This window comes from Pipra filicauda, unplaced genomic scaffold (genome assembly GCF_003945595.2).
Source record: "Pipra filicauda isolate LSUMZ 115617 unplaced genomic scaffold, ASM394559v2 scaffold162_size1660881_pilon, whole genome shotgun sequence".
NCBI lineage: Eukaryota > Metazoa > Chordata > Aves > Passeriformes > Pipridae > Pipra > Pipra filicauda.
Genome location: NW_024104129.1, coordinates 379,528 through 392,631, shown reverse-complemented (window position 1 = coordinate 392,631; position 13,104 = coordinate 379,528). Strand labels below are relative to the sequence as shown.

Genomic DNA, 13,104 nt, shown 5'->3' with positions numbered 1-13,104 from the left:
GAAGTGCATCAAATCAGCTCAGTTTCTTCGTCATTTATTACCTCTATAAATTTACAGGTTTTTTTCCATGTCCCAAATTATTTTAATTTGGTTAGCATCATGATAGATATTGCAATGTGCTGAAAAATTTAATACTTAAAATTATATAGATATTAAAATATTCCTTCAGCCTTGCATAATAAGTACACATTTTGTACACCTTAGAACATAAATGTAAATCTAGCATTTCATTATATCTTTAACTAAGAAGTTATTTTTAGTTTTCATGCTAATATGCTCCACTATTTCAATTGAAAACCAGAAATATTATCATGCCAAATTTTTCCAGTTAATTAGTAAGTAGAAATCTTGATGAACAGCAGGTATTTTTATGTTACCCATGAATAGTTCTATCTACCATGCATGCTTATTTCTATTATCTTCCAAAAAATCCATGAGCAGAAAGCAGCTGCATGCTGGGTTATTGACAGGATTAAAGGAAACACACAGATAAAATAAAACAATGTGCTTGGGGAAATAACTCTTTTTGCCCATAAAATATAAATCACATATTCATAATTGGAATGTGCTTTGGGATATCTGTTCTTCCTACACTATATAAATATCTGCAATGCTACTGCATTTCTTGAATGGACTGGAAAAGAATAAAGTTTTTTAGAAGAAGTGTAAGAATATATTCTTGATTTTTCCTTTGCCGATGCTATGTGCTACTATATCACTGAGATACTGTACTTGCCTCTCTAAGCAAATTCTGTAATAAGAGAATTTCATGAACTTTTCAAAGTATTGTCAGAGACAGTAGTGCATCTTGTCAGAGTCAGAGGCATAGAGCCAAGTTACAGTCATGCAAATCACTCTAGAAAAAACATCTTAGCTATTTGTTTCATCTCTCATACAAGTACTTAACAATTTATTTGTTGACATTTATAACAGCACTCATTAAAAATAAAATTATCTTCCCTGAGCATCAAGAAATGGAGTTAGGACTCGAGCTAATATTGACTCTAACTTCATGGAAGTCATTTGAGACAATCATTGGGTAAAATGTGAACTAAGCAGACCTAACAGCAGCATCTAGATTCAGGACTATCTTTTCCTTTGTGCCTTCTATAATATGTTGTAGTGGTTTGAACCTTGTTTTCCCCAGAGGCTAAGAGAAGTGGTAGACCCCAAGGGGTGGAAACCCCTGGAAGTTTTGAAGTTCTGCCCAATGGGCGCTCCTGCAGAAATGTAAACATACCACAACCAGACCGGAAAAGAAGAGTTGTAGTTTGGTTGTTGTAGGAGAGGTGGCCATGTTGTAGAGCCACGAGGAAGGGGCTCTGAGCCCCTTGGGGCCTCTGGCCCCCTCCCAGCCCCTGGCTGGGGGCTGCAGGGACCTGGAACAGCATAAAGCTGGGCTAGGTGCCTGTAGTATGCCGGGAGATGTTTTCTCCATGGGCACAGAGCAGCAGCCGACGCTGACCAGAGAAACAGTGGCAGAGAGCCAGAGATAAGAACCTGAACTGAAGAAGCAGCAGAAGCAACATGCAGCACTGCAGAGGAGACTCCTGGAAGGAGAGTCGAGGAAAGGAGAGCCAGCAGCTGAGAGCTACAGAGTTCTTGGGGGTAAGACTGATACCAGATCCCCAAAACTCCTTTGAGACCTCCTGGAAGGAGGAAGATGATGGACTCTTACTTGAAAGAGCCTTGAAGTGCGACATGCACTGTAGAAAGGAGCTAGAGAGCTCCGAGAGGAATGCAGGGGGAGTTGACCTTGGCTTCCCCCCTCGCACTGCTGCCACGGTGGCAGCCTGAGAGACAGGGCACAGAGGCCCTGCAAGAGATACCAGACCGTCATGAAGACCCCCCTGTGTCTTCGTGATATGACGTGGTGAAACGACCTTGTCTGGGGTCACGAAGCCCACGGAAGACCCCTCGGTTGTGAGGCGATGGGGCCGAGGGAGCTTGAATACCTCCCTCGTGGACGCTGGCAGAAAGCCAGCTATCAGCTGCTGCATGTGAGAGAAGAAACCTGCTGCCTAGAAGATGCTGCTGTTCAGAGACTGGAAGGGATCTGTCCTTCTTTCCCTCCTGGACTTTTATTTGGAGGGGAGAAGAGATCTGATCCATTGTAAATACTATATGTCATGGTAGAGATAGTTATGATCATGTGTATAATGTGATATGGTATTTATTTGTACAGTCATTGTAATATATTTCCCTTTCCCCCACTTTGGAGTCTGGTGTGTTTTGTCTGGAAAAACCTCTCTCACATTAGGTTGAGATGTGGGAGGGGGGGATGGAGCTAGGGAATTGGATTTTGGGACTATCTCAAACCATGACATATGTGAATGATGCCGTCACTATTTTCAGTTTCCCTCTTTTCCTGGGCAAGTTGTGCGTACTTCTCTGCTGAGCTCAACAGCTCTGAAGACAAATGCTGACTCACCATGCTGGGGTTGTGGGCAGCCTGCTGGGGAGGGCACTAGGGAGTGTTGGCTTCAATTTTTACAAACTGAAGGGGGAAATGAACTTTGATCTCACCAGTTTTGGGGTACTGTTTCAACTGGTAAAGTATAAAGTACAAGCTCCACTCACTGACTGCTGTGTTTCAGAATGGTAGGTCCATCTGAGCTTTCAGAAAAAAAGAAAAAGCTCATCTGCATTCTTTTGACAGAGGGATCAGAAGGAGATGCAACTATTAGACATGTAAGCCACAAAGATGGACAACAGTTAAGATTCCACCATGTCCTTGGCATGTCCCTGTTGGATGGCTGTAAGCAGATCCACTTTCAGCAGCCTCATTTCTCTGGGGGCTGTTCTGTCACCTATAAACTTTTCTGTGTATTGTGCATGGACCCATGGGACTCTGCATGTCAGACAGCCCATATGGAAACAGTAGGCTTTTGAATTCCTGACGTTATGGTACTTAATTCCCTCTTCAGAAGCAACTCAGAGACCCAACGTTAAGTACTCCTACCCTACTAGTTTTTTCTTTCTTTCTTTCTGTGCCTTTTCTTTCAGCTGTCCATCTTTAGTGTAAGTTTTGTCTGAGAAAACATGATTCAGTCCCATATTGTTAGAAACATATCAACATTTTCATAAAAAATAGAACATGACTTTGAGAATATGACTTTATAACATTGTTTTAAAAACTTAGTTTTAGTAGAATCATGACATATATATATATATATATATATATATATGGCCTGCTTGGCCCAAGGAGAGCACAATATTCAGTAATGCAGTATGTATTTTTTCCTTCACAGAATATGTTTAGGTTTATGTGGAAAACTCTTTGAGGTTATCAAAAATGGAAGGGCACCAGTGACCAGAATACCTAATAAGTTTATCCACCACCGTTTGTGGTACCTTCAGCCTTGGCCTAAAACAGTTCAGGCCATTTTCCTAACAAAGATACTCAGTAGTGCAAAATAATCCCAATTTAATGTTGTACTCTGTAACGGGTGAATTTAATGAACTGTTCACTGAGATCACAAAATATATGTGACCTTGAGCAGATTTTATATAAGGAATCCAAAGCAGAAAAACAACTAGATGGAAATAAAATGCAGTATGTTGCTGTATCAGACTTTCAAAAGTTTTCATATTTAACTGACATTATTTTCACGCATGATTTGGGAAGTTCACTGGTGAAAGGAGTTCCTATTTAATTCCTGGTTTGGTAGAAATGAATCCCTAGAAAGTCTGTCTTGCCTCTGTGAGAATTTTCCCATAACTAAATGAAGGGGAAAGCAGCAGGTTGTTTTCTTCAGACTCTCTAGAAAGTTTGGTTGCATGATGAAAGTTTGGTTTGCAACACAAATCCTTATGAAAATTCTGGGCATGACTGATGAATTTAACATTCCACAGAGCAATGGACTCAGGCAAGCCAGAAAGTCTAAATTAGGCTAAAATACACCCTGTCCTTTACAACAGACCAAAAAAAACCCAGGAGAATATAAAGATGAGTTAATTTTACCTTTGCCTTGTCTCTCCTGTAGTTGCATATTGTCTGCATTTTGAGATCATAGTCTTACTCAAGGTTGTATATTGTAAGAAATTACATGCAGAACTGCTTTGTGTTTTAAACTCCAAGACAAAATCCTCAGATTGATCAGCTCAGACTGATTTAAAAAAATAGGCAATATTTTTTCATGTGCATTTCAATCCTAATTTTCATGTAATCCCTGCATCACATTTTGACTTTTAGTAACTTGGGTCTATGACATATACTAGGACAATCCATGTGTTCATCTCTGTAGCTGGCTGATCCTCCCTACTTATGATTTTGCAGAAATCTTTGCTTACATATGCAACACAATCATGCTTCTGTGATAAAAGAAGGAGCTTGGATGAGATGATTCTATTCTTAGGGGTTTAGTGTTACCTCTCTTGTTCTCACCAGCACCAGTCTCTTACTATGTCCCCACTTGTACTTTGCATATTAAGAAATCTCCCACGGGGCACTGGATGACCAAAATTTAATTACTTGGAAAGTGAACTATTAACAAAAAAATATTCATTCAACCATGTTTATAATAAAGACCATACCTGGCATACATGCTCAAATACTCTTGAAAACAATAGTTTTCAAGTCTCACAAAATATTACCCTGTCTTTATTTTTTAGTACCAGTTATATTTTTATCTTAGAAGTCACCTTCCATATTTTTAATTGTTTTTTAAAGTTGTTTAACAGTGCACAGCTGTCTTCATTTCATGTTGCTGGAATAAAGTGTAATAGGCATGCTCTTACTAACTGTACTTATGGTTTCATACACCCAGTTGTCGCCATTAGTAAGTCACAAATTGCCAACTGTTACCACATTGTAAAATCCCAGAGAGATATACTATGCTAAGTGCAGTCAAATTGCTCTGGTATCTAAGATACCAGTGCGTGGTAACTTTTGGCAGACACTAACTGTTTAATAGCTCTCAAAAATCCCAATAATTATTACTTAACCTTCTATCACAATTGATATCCCAGCTGGCAGGGAAAAGAAGCCAAAACCAAAATAATAATGCAATCCAAACTAACCCTATATAAAGTCAACCAATTTCAGTGGTTTCAAAATAAACAAGAAAGAAAAACTGTCATAGAAAACATGGCTTTCTGTTGTCAACATCCCTATCTAAATGTGGTGTCTTGTGCCACACAGAATGTGTTTTCTTAACAGACACTATAGGTCTGCATCTGGCAGAAAAGTAACTATAAAGAAGTATGGACAACCACAGTGAATCCTTAAAGTTTGTATACATATGTGACAGTAGATTTAAACTGCACAGGCATTCATCCTACTTGTCTCATAGAGTCAGTTCCCATACCAAGGTTTGTCGAATATTTTAGGAGGCAGCTCCTGAAATGTACTAAGACAATAGATCATCAGGCTGACAATGAGGACCTGTTTCTTCATCATCCACTACAGGGACTGCAAACTACAGACAAAGATGCTGTTGGCATCCCCTTTTTATCTGTGATCACATAAATCTGAGGTATTAAGCTTTGCTTATGAGAGAGGTTATGCTGTTCTTTATACCGACATTGAAGGTACTTAGAAAAACAATGCTCATGTGTACACCAGTATTTCTCATCAAGACAAGCTCATATTTTTTGTAACTCCATTGTATCCAAGGGAATCATGCCTACAAGTAATTTGTCTAATCCATTCAGTTCAATTCAAGGTCTGAAAAACTACAAAGAGAAGACACAGATTAGATATCCTGGGGTTCACTGATACTGGATTTAAAAAGGAAAAGAGTATCAACGCAAACCAAGATGAATACAATTTGTTTTTAAGGATAAGGGATGGAAATTGTTACAGCAAAGAAATCTATGTAATCCTTAAAAAAAAATGGAAGTATGAAGACAGTAAAGCAGGAAAAATTATTGGTATTTCAGTCTCCAAGTGTGTTATTTGAAGACAATTTCAAGATAATAGAGACATACAGAAGTATTTGCCGGTGGATTTTCACTAACTTTGAGTTTATGCATGGAAATGGATAACTAAAGAATATTCTTTACCAAAAACGGAGGGAGCGAGCAACTGCAGACCAGCAAACTTTATTATTCTCAGGAGATACACATTATTTAAGCATTAGCTTGGAGTCTCTAGAAAAACCACAAAGTAGCAATTGCAGACACCATAGAAGACATCCCTCAATCCCTGTCTCCAATATGAAACTGAAAGGGGAAGGAGATCATAGTATTCACCAGCCTATTACACCATCAAGAAGTCCCACCAGCAAAGGAATTATTTCCTGTTATTTTTCACTGTCATGACACTTCTCAAGCAATAGATGAAGGACAAAACCAAATCAGAAACCGTGCTCTCACTATGAGAAAACATGCTATATGCGTAACCTCCTCTTACTTAGCATAAAATACATGTCAAGTAGGGCAGTTTGTTATTTTCACAGAAGTCAGAAACTGCAGTTAACCTGTGAGCTTTTGTGAATGGCTTTGTCTTTGCTGTGGTTTTAGCTTGAATTAGCTGTCATAAAAATACTGTTGTGTGCTTTATGATCAGACAGCAACATTGAGTCCAGCTACAGAAAAAAAAACATGCTCTTTAAAAAAATAAATTGGTTTTTGAAAGAAAATATTCAGTTTTGTATATAACTCTTGCATTGTAGTAGAAATTTTAAAAAAGAATAATATCCTACAAAATAGAGTGAAAATTTCTTATTTTCTTCTTACATGATTGTACAGGTTTTTCCCTTTTTTTCCCCCATTTAATTGCATGCAACTTCTCCACAAGGCCATTTTTAACCTGGCTTTATAACATCATTTGGATAATTACTTTTATTTATGGTATTGTTTAGATTGCTGCAGAACTGCTGGAGGCTGGCCCCTGGAGATTACAGGTTTGCCAAGCATTGTGACTATCCTTTATTTTTATTTTTGTTGCTATTCTGTTAAATCATTTCGCCGTGGAATAACTTCACATCATGTTATGGTGGCATTTCACAATGCTGTTAAAATGCAAGCACATCCCTGAAATGTCATGTCAGAAGAACACAAACTATGTAAACATAGCAGGGTCAGTATGAATTCTATCCATATAACTTACATTTTATTGCTGGATAATCAATAGTTACATAGTTACAAATTATGACTTCTTTTAATCATGGGATTTTACTGTGTATAATCTGAGTCTCAAATCCACTGTAATTTGTTCAGTGTCTCAAAAATATTAGTGCCTGAAAAAGCTTGGACTCTGCACAAAGCACTTTGCAGGTGAACAGCTGATTGAAAGAATGTGACAGTAGACCCTGGGGCACCAAAAAAAAAGGTATGTGTTCATGTTTGTGGAGTGCCCACTAGATTTCATATTCATTTCCTACTCTACTAGTGTTAGAAACAGAAGTTTATGCCACAGTTTCACTGTGAGCAGGTGGCTCTCCGATCCTTTCAGAACAAGGGGCTATGCATATTTCAGTCAATGTCTATGTCCATGGGGACAGAAGAAATGGTTTGAAAAGTATTTCATTTTAGTAATACTCCTTCTTTCAGTTACAGATTAGATTATGAGCTTTAAGATAAGCTTTTTCTGAAATGTCAGTGTGCCTTTATCTATCTATCTATCTATTGAACCATAGAACCATACAATCATTTAGGTTAGAAAAGACCTTTAAGATCATCAAGACCAACCATTAACATGGCACAGCCAAGTCCACCAATAAACTACGTCCTTAAGTGCCACATCCACACATCTTTTAACTATATCCTAGGATCATGACTCGGAGATAGTTAAAAGATCAGGACATCCCTGGGAAGCCTTTTTCAGTGCTTAACAATTCTTTCAGTGAAGAAATTTTTCTTAATATCTAACCTAAATTTCCCCTGTCAGAACTTGAGGCCATTTCCTCTTGTCCCATTTCTTGTTACTTGGCAGAAGAGACCAACCTTCACCTTTCAGGTAGTTGTAGAGAACAATAAGGTCTCCCTGAGCCTCCTCTTCCCCAGGCTAATCACCTCCAGCTCCCTCAGACACTTCTCATTAGACTTGTGCTCCACAACCTTCACCAGCTTTGTTGCCCTTCTCTGGACATGCTCCAGCACCTCAATGTCTTTCCTGTTGTGAGGGGCCCAAAACTGAACACAGGATTTGAGGTGCAGCCTCACAAGAGCTGAGTACTGGGAGACAATCACTTCTACAGTCCTGCTGGCCACACTGTTTTTGATACGAGCCAGGATGCCATCGGCCTTCTTGGCCACCTGGGCACACTGATGGCTCATGTTCAACTGGTTGTTGACCAGTATCTCCAGGTTCTTTTACACCAGCTTTCCAGCTTCCCCAAGCCTTGAGTGGATTCTATCCGGCCCCATAGACTTGTGTGTGACCTCTAGCAGGTCACTGAGCTTTTCTCCTTGGGTTATGGAGGTTTTATTCTGCTCCTCATCTGTCTCTTCCAGCTCAAATAGCTGTACACACAGTAGAACAACTGGTCTTGCTATTAAAGACTAAGAAGGCATTATGTACCTCAGCCTTTTCCTCATCCTTTGTCACCTCCTTTACCCCCACATCCAATAAAGGGTGGAGATCCTTCTTAGCCCTCATTTTGTTGCTAACATATTTGTATAACTCTTTTATTATCCTTTATGACAGTGCCAGAGTAAGTTCTAGTTGGGCTTTGGTCCTTTGGTCACAACATCCTGGTAGTCCTTCTGAGTTGCCTGCTCCTTCTTCTAAAGGTGTTAGACCCTCCTTTTTTTTCTGAGTTTGAGCCAAAACTCTCTGTTCAGCCATGCTGGTCTTCTTCCCTGATGGAGTGTCTTTTGGCACACAGGTATGGCCTGCTCTTGCACCTTTTAGGTTTCCTTCTTGAAAATTGTCAAACCTTCCTGGACTCCTCTCACCTTCAGCACTTCCTCCCAAGGGACTCTCTGAACCAGTCTACTAAATAGGCCAAAGTCTCCTCTCTCAGAACTCCAAAATGGCAGTTCTGCTGAGCTCTCCCCTCTTCAGGACTGCTTTCCAAGGGACTTCACATTCTCTCTCTCTCTCTCTCTCTCTCTCCCTCTCTCTCTCTCTCTCTCTCTCTCTCGTGTCACAGACAGATTTGCTTACAGCCAAACTCTTCACACTTATGCAAGTAGAGAATCAGTGAATTCCCATCTCCATAAAGTTCTGCAGGATTACCCTTTCAGGAGGAAGAACCTAGAGCTTAGGCAGCACAGATCTCATGGAAATCCTATTACTCTACAAGGAAACTTAGCTTAGAGCTAAATATAATTACAGTGTCAAAGTATTAAATTATTGTAATGTTTTTAGCAACTAAAACCAAATCAGCTAAGTATTATGGATCAATTTATCAGAATTTGTCTCACATATAAATTCACTCAACAAGCTCCTACATTTTGTAAAGCCATAAACAGAGGGCATAGTTTGTTAAATGAAGACAGGCAGACAACAAATCTTCAGCTATGAGTTATATTTAAGAAATGACAAGTAAAATACCATTTTAGGGGATAAATGTTGTATTTCCTATATTGAGTTTTAAGCCAGGTCAGACAAATAGACTCAAGCTTATTCTACTAAATTTCTATCAAGAATTTCCTTAAATGCAATTATTCTGGCTTTTCAGTGGAAGGCAGCAGGATAAGGGGAAATTTTAAGATCATCACAACATACCATTATCCTTCCTTCTTGCAATTGGTAGATGTATAGAACCACAATAGTGCAAAACCAGCAAAAATTGATACAGGATGTTGAGAATCCTCTTTCTTAAAGGTGGAGAAAGGAAATGGCCTCAGTGCTCCCATTTTATACAGGAGATGATTGTAAACAGAAGCTTCCATCCCTTCATCAGAAAAATTTTAATGTGAGGACAAAGTTTTAGAAGGAGTTTTTCTCATTTTTAGCATTTGCTTTGGATAAATCTTCCCAAACACAGACAAGATCTACTACTGTGTCTTGGTAGACTACAATTTTTGTCCCCCAAGGCTATCGTCCATAGACAAAACATGAACATGTACAGTTGGCTGAAAATAAAAAATAGGAAAGCAATAGAGAAAACTATTTCCTAATCCAGTGAAGATTTATTATTTTATTCATCTGTTTGACTAGTTGTTTGCATTAAGCCTATGCTTATGCTACTTGAAAGGGGGAGAGAAAACTGCACAATCTACCATAATCTTTCTGTGGAATTTAAGCAATAAGAGGCAGCTGCAAGTTTTAGCTGAATGTATTTTGGGGTCAGTTGTGTTAGAATGAATATGTTTCTGCAGCTACAAGGCATAACCCTCTGTTTGAGTTCATCTCACCATGACCACATAAAATCAATCATCTACATACTCTTCATATTTAAGTGATATATTGTCCTGAATACATTTCATAGTAAGAACACACCGTAATGCACAGGTAAAGACAAGAGATGCTAATAAAATTAAGACAATAAAAAGCATCAAAAAATTATTTTCCACAAACTGCTGTTTCTAAAGTAATAAGTATTTCCATGGATTATTTTATTATATGAATATTATACCTGTTATTTATCTAGCTATTAGAGTAATATAGATGTATATATATTTGTATATGTGTGTGCAGATTCACACAGGTTAAAGAGAAAAGTATGCAGAGTTTTTACTTTATTTAAAGGCCAATGAAAATCATGAATCAGTAGAGCATTAGGGCTTTCCTAGTACAAGTTTTAAAAGAAGAAACATCTCAAATCTCTTTGTATTCAAAATATATTTCAAAACCCTAGAAGAAAAAAATCCATCTTTAGCATTATCTCGTTAATTAACACCTGAGGATAATCTGTTACTAAGAAAGGACAATTATTCAAAAGTAGGAGAAATAATTATTTCTGGAAAATGCAGGGAGTGATGATATAAATACTTGCAGAGAAATTACCTGTCCACAATGTTTATGGATGTTGGGCTGAAATCTTCATTTTACACTTTGCTTTTCTGTTCATGACTCAGTCCTTTAATTAGGATGGTCTGGTGGCATTTTCAGTACAGAGAAGCCAGTGACCCAATAAATCATATGGAACAGAGAGACAGAAGCAGGAGAAAGGGTAAATAATTTGGAGAAAAGCATAGCAACCACATATGTCCAATAATTCATTGAAAGGTAGAAACCTGAGCTTTGAGGAGAAGGAAAGGGCAACAAAAATCACAGTCCCTCCTCTTCCTTCGCATAGGTTCTGGGGATATTTTCATACACCTGGAGAAAGATTTTTAACGAAACAATGTTATAAAAACTTGTAATTTTTCATGTCCCCAAGAAATATCATAGAATCGTAGAATCACAGAATGGTTTGTGTTGGAAAGGACCTGAAAGATCATCTAGTTCTAACCCCACTGTCATGGGCAGGGACACCTTCCATTACACTAAGTTTCTCAAAGCCATATCCAATCTGGCCTTGCACACTTCCAGGGATGGAACATCCACAACTCCTCTGGGCAGCTACTTTCTAGTGCCTCACTAATCTTTGAGTGAAAGATTTCTTCCAAACATCTAATTTAAATCTCTCATTCCCCCTTGTCCTATCATTACATGTCCTTGTAAAAAGTTCCTCTCCCTCTTTTTTATAAGCCCCCTTCAAGGACTGAAAGGCCACAGTGAGGTCTCTCTGGAGCCTTCTCCAGTCTGAAAAACCCCAGCTGTCTCATTTTGTCTTTCCAGGAGAGGTGCTCCAGCCCTCTGCTTGTCTTCATGGCCCTCCTCTAGACCCACACTAACATGTCTGTGTCCTTCTTGTACTGAGGGCTCCGGACTTGGATGCAGTTCTCCACGTGGGATCTCATGAGAGCAGAGGGTCAGAATCACCTCCCTCGACCTGCTGGCCACTCTGCTTTTGATGCGGTCCAGGATGCAGCTGATTTTCTGAGCTGTGAGAGCACATTGTTGGCTCATTGTGAGATCCTGGATCCGAACCTCAATGAATTATCGATATGGGTCAGAACCAACTCACTGTGAGTGTGGGGAAGGGCTGGGCCTGGACCTGCAGGAACGTGGTAAGGCCTGAACATAGGGCCTGTGCTGAGGGCACAGGGCAGAGCTGAAGGCAAGGCCTGCTGCCCCCGCAGAGCACATGGCAGAGCTGAAGGCCCTGCAGCCGGGCTGTCAGTCAAGGCATACCTGCCTGGCAGCCCGCCCACACCACACCCCTGCAGCCTGTGACTGGTTACAGCTCAACTCCGTGCCATGGTCTAGTAACCACGGTGGTAGTCGATCAACAGGTGGACTTGATGATCTCAGAGGTCCCTTCCAACCCAGCTGATTCTATGCTTCTATGATTCACTCTGGCCTGGAAGGCACTGACTGAATATCCTGCCTGGGAGGGAAAACTGAACTCTATAAATACATGGAGACTCCATGTGAGCCTTCCTTCTCTCTCCTCCCTCTCCATCTGGCACCATGTGAATCATCGAATTTTGTTGGTAACCATTCTCCTCTCCTTTCTCTCTCTCCTTCTCTCTTTCTTCTCTCTTCCTTTACCCCTTTTAATCTGTTTTCTCCTGTTACTCTTTTCCTTCTCTTGTGGTTAACTTAAAACCAATGAATTGTGTTTTATTAAAGCTAATATATTGATTGGTTTTAGTGGGTGTTTTCTGCAGAATTTTTTTTTGTGCTGAATATTTTAGTAAAATGCTTTTCTTGGTTGTATTTTACTACTGTAAAACCCTTTTGCCAAAATATCTTATTTTTCTCTCTAAATTAAAAATAATTTCTCTTAGAGTATGTGACTCTCTCTCCAGATGCTAATTAGAGGTTATAACGAACCAAAAGGCTTTTGAAAAGTCTTAAATAAAAATGTAACTACTCTGGGCAGCTTACAGCTTAATCTGGAGTGTAACACTCATGTCCAGTTTTTCATCCACCAGAACCCCCAAGTCCTTCTCAGCACTTTGCACTTGGATTTGTTGAACCAGCAGTAAGACTACAAGTTGTTGTGAAGTAGGACATATATTTGCATATGTTTTCATATTGGTCATGTTCTCTTTAAAACTGGACAGGTTTGTAGTATTTGCCAATTCATAGTATTTGTAAAACATGTGACATTCTACCTTGCAGCATGAACCGAGACATTATTTCTATCTGTACAGCCAGGACTTTTGTCTGGCTGAATATCCATTATCTCCTATCCTGGCACCTGCAGACATTCC

At 39.3% G+C, this 13,104-nt stretch overlaps 1 long non-coding RNA gene across 4 annotated transcripts; it reads right to left on the bottom strand.

The window, feature by feature from the left end:
• Positions 1-9,045: 9,045 nt before the first annotated feature.
• Positions 9,046-11,913, bottom strand: LOC120322864. 4 transcript variants are annotated; one of them, XR_005562802.1, is made up of 3 exons: positions 11,678-11,913; positions 10,844-11,158; positions 9,046-9,788 (listed from the first exon to the last, which is right to left on the bottom strand). It is a non-coding gene; the product is annotated as an uncharacterized LOC120322864 (long non-coding RNA). The 4 variants fall into 4 exon arrangements; XR_005562803.1 differs by lacking the exon at positions 9,046-9,788 and adding an exon at positions 10,158-10,690; XR_005562804.1 differs by lacking the exon at positions 9,046-9,788 and having other exon boundaries at positions 10,158-10,932; positions 11,074-11,158.
• Positions 11,914-13,104: the final 1,191 nt, after the last annotated feature.